This window comes from Sturnira hondurensis, unplaced genomic scaffold (genome assembly GCF_014824575.4).
Source record: "Sturnira hondurensis isolate 20B ecotype Veracruz unplaced genomic scaffold, ASM1482457v3 Scaffold0024152, whole genome shotgun sequence".
NCBI lineage: Eukaryota > Metazoa > Chordata > Mammalia > Chiroptera > Phyllostomidae > Sturnira > Sturnira hondurensis.
Genome location: NW_028096783.1, coordinates 1395439 through 1403807, shown reverse-complemented (window position 1 = coordinate 1403807; position 8369 = coordinate 1395439). Strand labels below are relative to the sequence as shown.

The following is an 8369-nucleotide window of genomic DNA, read 5'->3' as shown; positions in this document are numbered from 1 at the left end:
CTCCGTATGAAATGCCTGCTGTCCTTCCAAAACTGCCACCGTGCACCCGTGCACGGTGCCTGCTGTGTGCACAGAAACAGAGGGATGTATCCTCAGCTCCCGTGTGTGCAGGCCGGCCTGAGGCACTCAGTGCAGGGGGGTGGAGAGAAGTTCCTGCAGCAGAGACCCGGAGACCCGTCTCCCCGAAGCAGAATGAACACCATAATTGTGGATTATCCCAGAGCTGGTACCTCTGGGTAAACTCCACCCTTTCCTTTTTTTAAAAAATTTTTAAATATTTTATTCATCTATCTTTAGAGAGGAAGGGAAGGAGAGAAGGAGAGAAACATCAATGTATGGTTGCCTCTCATGTGTCCCCCACTGGGAACTGGCCTGCAACCCAGGCATGTGCCCTGACTGGGAATCGAACCGCAATCGTGTGGTTTGCAGGCCTGCACTCAATCCACTGAGCTACACCAGCCAGGGCCACCCTTTCCTTTTTTAAAGATGGTTTTCTCTATTTTAAAATTATTGTGCAGCAAAATTGACTCTTATTTCCTTTGGTGTATAGTTCCATGAATTTTTGCATATGTCTAGATTTGCGTGGCCACCGCTGTGATCAGGATAAGTATGAGTTCTTACTTCCCCCCTCTAATTCCCTCCAGCTACCCCTTTAGACCAAGCCCTCACCCAGTCTGTAATCCCTAGTGACCGCTGATTTGTTTCCCGTCACCATAGTTTTGTCTTTTACAGCCTATCAAATAAACGGAGTCATCTCTACGTAGCCTTTGAGACAGATTTTCTCACAATGTCTTGGAGATTCAGCAGCTCGTGCATTTTTCTGTCGAGTGACATTCCTCATTCCTTGAGATGGATGGAGCACAGGACGAGGCACAGGTCGCCCCCTCACCCACCCCACCCCACCCCCCACCCCCGGCTCTTTTGGTCCTCTTGGTAAATCTTCAGCACCTTCCTCACAGAGGGGGCCATGAAAGGAAGGAGGAAAGACTTCTTCTCTTTCACTAAGCAAGTGCTGACTAGGGGTCCACCCCGTGCTGGGCACTTCTCGGGGTGGTGGCGGGGGGAGTGTGTGTTTGAACAAAGTGGGCGGCCCTCCCTGCCTTGATGAAACTTCAGTTCTGGAGAGAGGAGACAGGCGGTAAATCGAAGACCTGATAAATGAGCAGTGTGGGATGTTAGGAGGTGATGTTTGCCCTGGGGCACATACACATGAGCAGGAGGAGTCCGAAGTGTGGGGAAGGTGTTGCAGCTTTAAAAATGGAGGAGACAGTGAAGCAAAGACTTGAAGAGGAGAGAGCGTGCTCCTCTGATTCCAGGAGGGAGAGCCAGCTTGCAGAGGAGACCCCTCTGCAGGGAAAGGCCTGGAGGGCTCTGCGGGAGCAGGGTCTGCGAGGAGAAGGAGCTTCCTCAGGCCTGGAGCTCCACCACCCCCGTGTCCTGTCCCCGGCCCCGGCCCCCTGTGGCTGCAGCATCTCAGGACTCCCAGGATGGCTGGCTGTCACTCTCTTCTTGACAGCCAAGCTCAGAAGAGGTTCCCAAAGCAGACTTGAGCATACGCCCATGGTGGGGAGCCTTGGGCAGGCTTCCATGAGCCCCATCATAACTACACCCAACCCTCAAAACAGACTCACACACCAGAAGACCCTCAGGCCCCAGATGGAGAAAGTACATTCTGCTCCCAGGAAAATAGTCATCTGGTCACACTCTGCCAGCAGTGCCCTGAACCCAGGAGCCAGCAGTGGAGCTGCCAGGGGTCAGACACAGCCTGGACCCTGGGGCCCAGGCCTCCTGAGGTTTAGGTCATGGGACTCTTAACTCTTTTTCCTGGAGCTAGTCAGAAGGGCTCCACACCACACCTGAACCGCTGGCTAGGGTTGCAGATCTTATTAGCATTTACAAAAGTTTCATTAAGCCTTCCTTGATAATCTGATGGTTGTCGATTTTTATTTTTAAATCTGGTTTCATGAAGACAAATACAGTGCCTTCAGCAGCACAGATGTTCCCAGGGGTGTAGAAGAAGCATGGGTCATAAGAGGTAAGACCCCAACTCCTAAAGCCCCAACTAGGACCAGCTGCAGCTGGTAGAGACAGCTCTCATTGCCCTTCCTCGTGAGCAAGCTGAAAACAAACATCAATGACCAGCCACACACAGAAAGGAGGTGACATTTTAAGATGCAAATCAAGTGGGAAGTCCCTACACCCGACAGTGAGAGTCACTAACCTCAGACCCCTTAGCCTACCTGGCCTGAGGACAATTTGGAGGCCACCCACCACCCCCGGCACCACTGGGAAATCAGCACCAAATGCCAGCTGCCAGTGTTCCAGCGTCAGAACCGCGATGGCTTGTTGCACCCAGTGCCTTCGTTGTTGGCAAGGGCACCCTGGACAGAGCTGGATCTGCGTGGTGAAGACAAAGGTGCCGATCTGAGCTCGGTCACACACCAGCTGTGTGAGCTGGGATGAGCCACAGGCCCACTGTGCCTCTGAAGGGGTGTGAAGCCCTAGCAAGGGCCTGAGGCTTAACTGGGGCTCCAAAAGCACTTCCTCTCCCTCAGAAGACAAAACCCATTGTTCAGAGAAATTAGTTTAATCAAGATAAAAATCTTGATTAAACATCTCATGCCAAGGATTCTACAGGTATATACGAGGACTTGTAATACACATTAAATAATAAATGCCCAACTCCTACCCCCATAGAGCTTAAAAATCAACCAGGGGTGCTGTAGGCAGTCCACCGAGCCTGCGGGAACAGTCTCCTGGAGACCGTGCAGGTATCTACACTTCCACGTAGAGCTCCCTGTCTGGCTCCTCTCCGGTCCTGCCCAGACGTGGAGGCAGGAGGGGAGCAGGGGAGGCAGCTGCCGTCTGGATCTGCCTCCATGCCAAGCACACCCACCTGTGATATGGTATTCAGTCCTCACAGGTTTGCAAGTGAGGAGACTGGAACTCAGGTGAGCTTGGTGACTTGCCCAAGACTGGGAATCATCTGGAATTCTAGCCTGTGTCTGTCAGCCCAGAGCTTGGCCGCTGCTCTTCCTGATGCCCGGACAGGCAGTGAGACCTTCAGTTCAGCAGAGAGGCTCTGGGAAGGAACTCAAGGCATCTGCCCAGAGCCTGGGCCCTCCGCTGACCCAGCTCCTGGAGCACATCTGAGAGCCCAGCAAACCTGCCCTCAGTAGCCCCAACTCCCCAAGCTCCTCTCCTCACTGGCTTCCCCTCAGGTCTCAGCGGGCTCTTCCCAAGCCTAGGGGTCTGACAGTCTCCTGGCACTCCGGGAGGAGGGGGCTTGGCCATCTGTCCGGAAGCCCGCATCTGCCTCAGGGGTCCCCAGGGGGCAGGGGGAGACACTTATGCATGAGAAATTATCACCATCTCGTCCCTGGTATGGGGGATCAGATGTGGCAATTGGCTGATTAGGAAGGCTGCATTAACACCCAGTCAAAACAGCTCTTTAAAACAAGCTTTGACAAAATTGTCACATTAGATGTATCTGAATAAAGTCAGCCGGGTGGCTGGCAGAGCACAATTCTACATCATTTTGACAGCCTGCATTAAGAAGCTGCAGGCACCACTGGGAAATTACCTCCAAGCTAAGCCCAAATTATAGCCAATACAGCATATTCAGTCCAAAGCGGGGTGAGAGGCTGCCGGGGAGGGGGCTTGGAGGGCCAAGGGCAGACATTCCCTTCTCTCCTCCCACGGTCAGGAGTGGAGACAGACAGCATTGCCTGGTGGGGAAGCAAAGCGGATCTCAGTGCAGCAAGGGGAGACCCCTCCTCCTCTCATCTAAGTGGGAGCCCCCATGCTTGAGCTCCTCTGGTCTCCTGCTCCAGTCTCCTGGGGGAGGAAGCACCAGGAGACCCCCAACTCTGAGTGAGACTCTGTCCCTGACAAGCGGTTTGCTCGGGGACCACTTCCCTCCCCTCCCCGGCCCTCTGTGTTCTTCCCTTAAAAAAAAGTAAAAACAAACAGACTGAAATTAATGTTTTCTGCACCACACTCCTTAGATTTCCGGGAGGCGTCCCCGAGGTGCCCCGATGGGAGGGTGCATGTTAACTACATCTGCACTGTCTCTGCCTGACATAGAGGGAGGTTCCAGGGTAGAGGCCTTTGAAGAAAAGGTTCTGTTGCTAATTTTAAAAAAAGAAAAAGGAAGGAGGGAAGGAAACCACCAGCAACCAAGAGCCACCAGACTTCGAATTGCTCCGATAGTATGTGCTCAAAGGGTCACATGTTCTAATACTCAGGTGGGCTTTACAGCAAGTGAGGAAACGTTTGCATTTTGCATTTTTCCCAATGGGGAGAACTGATGGCCTGCGCCTTCTGGCCCCTGAAAGAGGGGAGGCAGTGAGAACTGGGGGTTCGGACCTGCAGAGGCCAAACCTTGCCAGGAGGACGGGAGGAGCCCTGGGCTCTGAGAGCCTCCGCCCCCACCCACAGATGTCAGGAACACAGTCTGATGGAGTAGGCTAAGTGAGGGGCGGGGGGCAGATGCAAAAGGGTGTGAGGGCTCTGAATATTCATGATGCTAATTAAGCAACAGCTAATTGGAAAAATGTTGAATTTTATTAAGACCTCAGACTTATATTGTTGCAACAGGCACCAACGTAATAACAATCATCTAATGGGCACTTTGGGTTCTTTCCAGAGTTTCTTTCCTCCCTCCCTGGCTACTAACGTGCAGGAGAAAGCAAGCCAGCCAGTAGTAGATGAGGCCAAGGGGAGCGAGCCTGATCAGTTGGCCTGCACAGCCCAGAAGAACATTGGACCGGACGACCTGTCGGGACTCTCTCCACATCATGGTGAGCGGAGCTGCTGAAGGGAGGGTGGACAGGTGTTGGACTGTTCTGTGCCCCAGGATTCCTGTGATGGAGAGCAGTATATATATCAGCAAAGGTGGGAGTAGGATTCCACACCTACCCTAATGCCTTGCACTCAGCAAATCCTAACAGTCAGATGACAGGAACGAAACCGGCTTTAGGAGGGAGTGGCTGACGGGGCGGGGGGGGGGGGGGGGGGGGGGNGGTGGGGGGGCGGTGTCTGTACCTCACTGGCTTTCTCTCCCCATGGAGCTGGGAACCAGCGGCTCTGTCTCTGATCCTGGGAGGACACCCCTCAAGGTCTGTGGGCCGGGTGGTTCTGCTGGTTGGAGCGTTGTCCTGTACACCAAAGTCTGCAGGTTTGATTCCCGGTCAGGACCCATGCCTAGGTTGTGGGTTTGATCCTCGGTTGGGGCACATACAAGGCAGCCAACTGATGTTTCTCTCACATGTCTCTCTCTCTCTCCCTCCCTCTCAAATCAATAAAACAACATTTCCTCGGGTGAGGATTAAAAAACAAAAACAAAAACCCAGCTCTGAAGCTGGGGGAAAGCCCACCCAATAGTTTACTTTCCCCACCCTGCAGAGAAAACCACCACCTGAAAGGAAACACCATAATAAGGGAAGAGCACCCTGGATCCTTTGAAAAACGCCTCAAATGACCCTGATGTTCCATTAGAGGACAAAACACAATCACACCTTCTCTACTTCGAGATCTGTTAAAACAGGGCAAGGTATGAAGCAGAACAAAGAGGGCTGTCCTGCAAGCCCCTTCTGTGCTGTTTTTACAGGGGCATCAGGCTCAGCTGTGCTTCAAGTTCACAGTTCCACTTTCACCATGGAAATGACGGAGAGGGAGGAGTAATAAAGGTGTAGTTAGAAAGTAAGGGCTGGACCTTAGAAGCAGGGGAAATGGCCATCAGTACCCTTGGATGATGGTGTATTTGATGAATCCACCTGATCTGCAGGACAGCCATGATCACTCACAACAGGAAGCTGGTCCCTGGCACCTGAGACACAATAAGACCCCTGAACAAGGAGCAGGCTGCCCAGCTATTCCTGAGTCCCACGCAAATGAGAGGTGACCTCTTTCCCCTGCACTGCTCTGCAGACTCCCCTTTGCGGCCGCTGCCTTGCCCAGTCCAGACCACCGCACGCCCTCCCAGGGATGGGGCTCTGCAGCCCCACAGCCAGGCACTGGGGTGGGCTGGGAGCCGGTGGAATTTGGGATCGGCTGTGTCCAGGAAGAGGACACAGGTTCTCTCAGCAGAGAACAGAAGCAGATGTCTGGGAGGACAATGAGCATTTTGAGGGAGAATTCACTAAGTGGGGGACTTTTTCAGGGAAACTGTACTCTTGATTTAAAAGTTGCTAAGAGGCCTGAACTCTGAAAATAAATATCCAACAGTTTGCATTGTTTTAGCTGGTAACAAACATTTATTTTTAACAGGGAAATAGTATTTTTTACATTTCATCAGAAAAAGCAAATTGGAGAGCAGCATTTTTATGCAGATTAAAAGCTAACAATACATTTATTTGATTTTCCCCATTTATTTGCTGTGGATCCTTGCTCATGGGAGGAAACACCTTGCACCCCTCCTGTGGGATCTAGACTTAATGCTCGGTATTATCCCTGCCTGTGGTTCCCTCACTGCCTCTCATCGAAGGGAGCTTATCAAGAAAAGCATGTTGGTGCCCTGGCTGGTGTAGCTCAGTGGAATGAGCGCGGGCCTGCAAACCAGAGGATTGTGGTTTGATTCCAGTCAGGGCACACGCCTGGGTTGCAGGCCAGTTCCCAGCAGGGAATGCATGAGAGGCAACCATACATTGATATTTCTCTCCCTCTCTCCTTCCCTTCTAAAGATAAATAAATAAAATCTTTTAAAAAAAAGAAAAGAAAAGCATGTTGGTGAGGCTGTGGGTAAAGGGTAACCATTGTGCACTGTTCATAGAATACAAATGGGAGCAGCCACTGCGGAAACAGTAGGGAGGTTCCTCAGAAAAACAAAATATAACTACCATATGATCCAGCCATCTACTCTGGATATTTATCCAAAAGAAACAAAAGCTCTAACTTGAAAAAATGTCTCCACCTTCCTTTTCATTGCAGCATTATTTACAGTAGCCAAGGTATGAAAACAACCTAAGTGTCCATCAAGGGATAAATAGATGAAGAAAATGTGGTGTACACACACAGTGGAATATTATTCAGCCATAAAAAAGAAAACCTTGCCATTTGCAACAACATAAATAGGCCTTGAGAGCACTTTGCTAATTGAAAAAGTCAGACAGAGAAAGACAAATGGCCACAATTTCACTTACATGTAGACTCTTAAAAAACAAAGACAATCTCCTAGATGCAGAGAACAGATTGGTCGTTACCAGAAGCAGGGTAGGGGCAGGAAGGAGGGTGCTAAATGAGCAAAAGAGATCAAAAGTACAAAATAAATGTAAGATAAATAAGTCACGGGGATACAAGGTACGTACAGCATGGTAACTATGGTTAATAATCATGTATTCTTCATTTAAAAGTTACTAAGAAAACAAATCCTAAATGCTCACCTCCCCAGAAAGAGCGTTTGTAACTGTGTGGGTGACAGATGTTAACCAGACTTAGTGGGGTGACCATTTCACAGCAGCTACAAATACTGAATCCCTACATATCTGGAGCCAGCGTGCAAGGTTATATGTCAATGATGCCACAGTAAAATAATTCACAAATTAATTTGTTAATAGAAAATAGATGAATACAAATACAGTTGTAAACACAGGTGATACATATTGATGTATAAAACACCGCAAAAGCTCAATGATAACAATACTCACAGCCCTTCTCTAAAATATTTTGAGGCCCTCTCCCATCTTTCCTTAGAGCCCACAAGGGTGGATGGGCAAGGGCACGCACACGCGTTTCCACAGGTGAGGGATTCTGACACACAGAGGAAGGTGTTTGCACAGGGTGGCACACCCCAAGTTCTTTCTCTTCCAATGGGGAACAATGAGTTGTGGGCTTGTTTGGGCCCTGATTGAGGGCTGGGGACCAAAAGGAAAATACAGCAGATTCCTTCCAGTGTGGGATCGAGGCTGGAAGCTCTCCAGGATGCCGTGTCTGGAGCCAGGAGAAGCCCTGAGGCCAAGTTCCACTGAGTTGCCAGAATCCCTTGCGTCCTTCTCTCAAGGGTCCAAGGAGCCCCCTACCCATCTGTGCACCCGGGGGCCTGCTTGGGACATGCCTTGGCACTTTGGGGAATCAAAAGGGACCCTGCCCCAGGACTGTATGCTGGTGAAGGTGTCAGATGGCCCTCCACAGCAGAGGCCCCCACAGCCACCTGCTCAGGCTTCCTTCCCAGAGTCCCCTGCCAGCTTCCTGCTGTCCCACCCACCTCAGGGGCAGGTTAAGTAAAGAAGGGGATGCCCCGGAGCCTCCCCCAAAGAGCCCACAGTCTAGGGGTGCCTTCCTAGACTCAGAATGCTCAGCGCTGGCCTGTGAGTGACCCTGCTCTTCAGACACAAGTTTAAGAGATGAGGACCGCACCACTGCTTCCCAGT

General features: G+C 51.0%; 1 long non-coding RNA gene across 1 annotated transcript; it reads left to right on the top strand.

Annotated features, from left to right (window-relative positions):
- Positions 1-1967: 1967 nt before the first annotated feature.
- LOC118981464 (uncharacterized) lies at positions 1968-6556 on the top strand. The gene is made up of 4 exons (XR_005065346.1): positions 1968-2035; positions 4649-4802; positions 5073-5179; positions 5407-6556. It is a non-coding gene; the product is annotated as an uncharacterized LOC118981464 (long non-coding RNA).
- The last annotated feature ends 1813 nt before the right edge of the window (positions 6557-8369 follow it).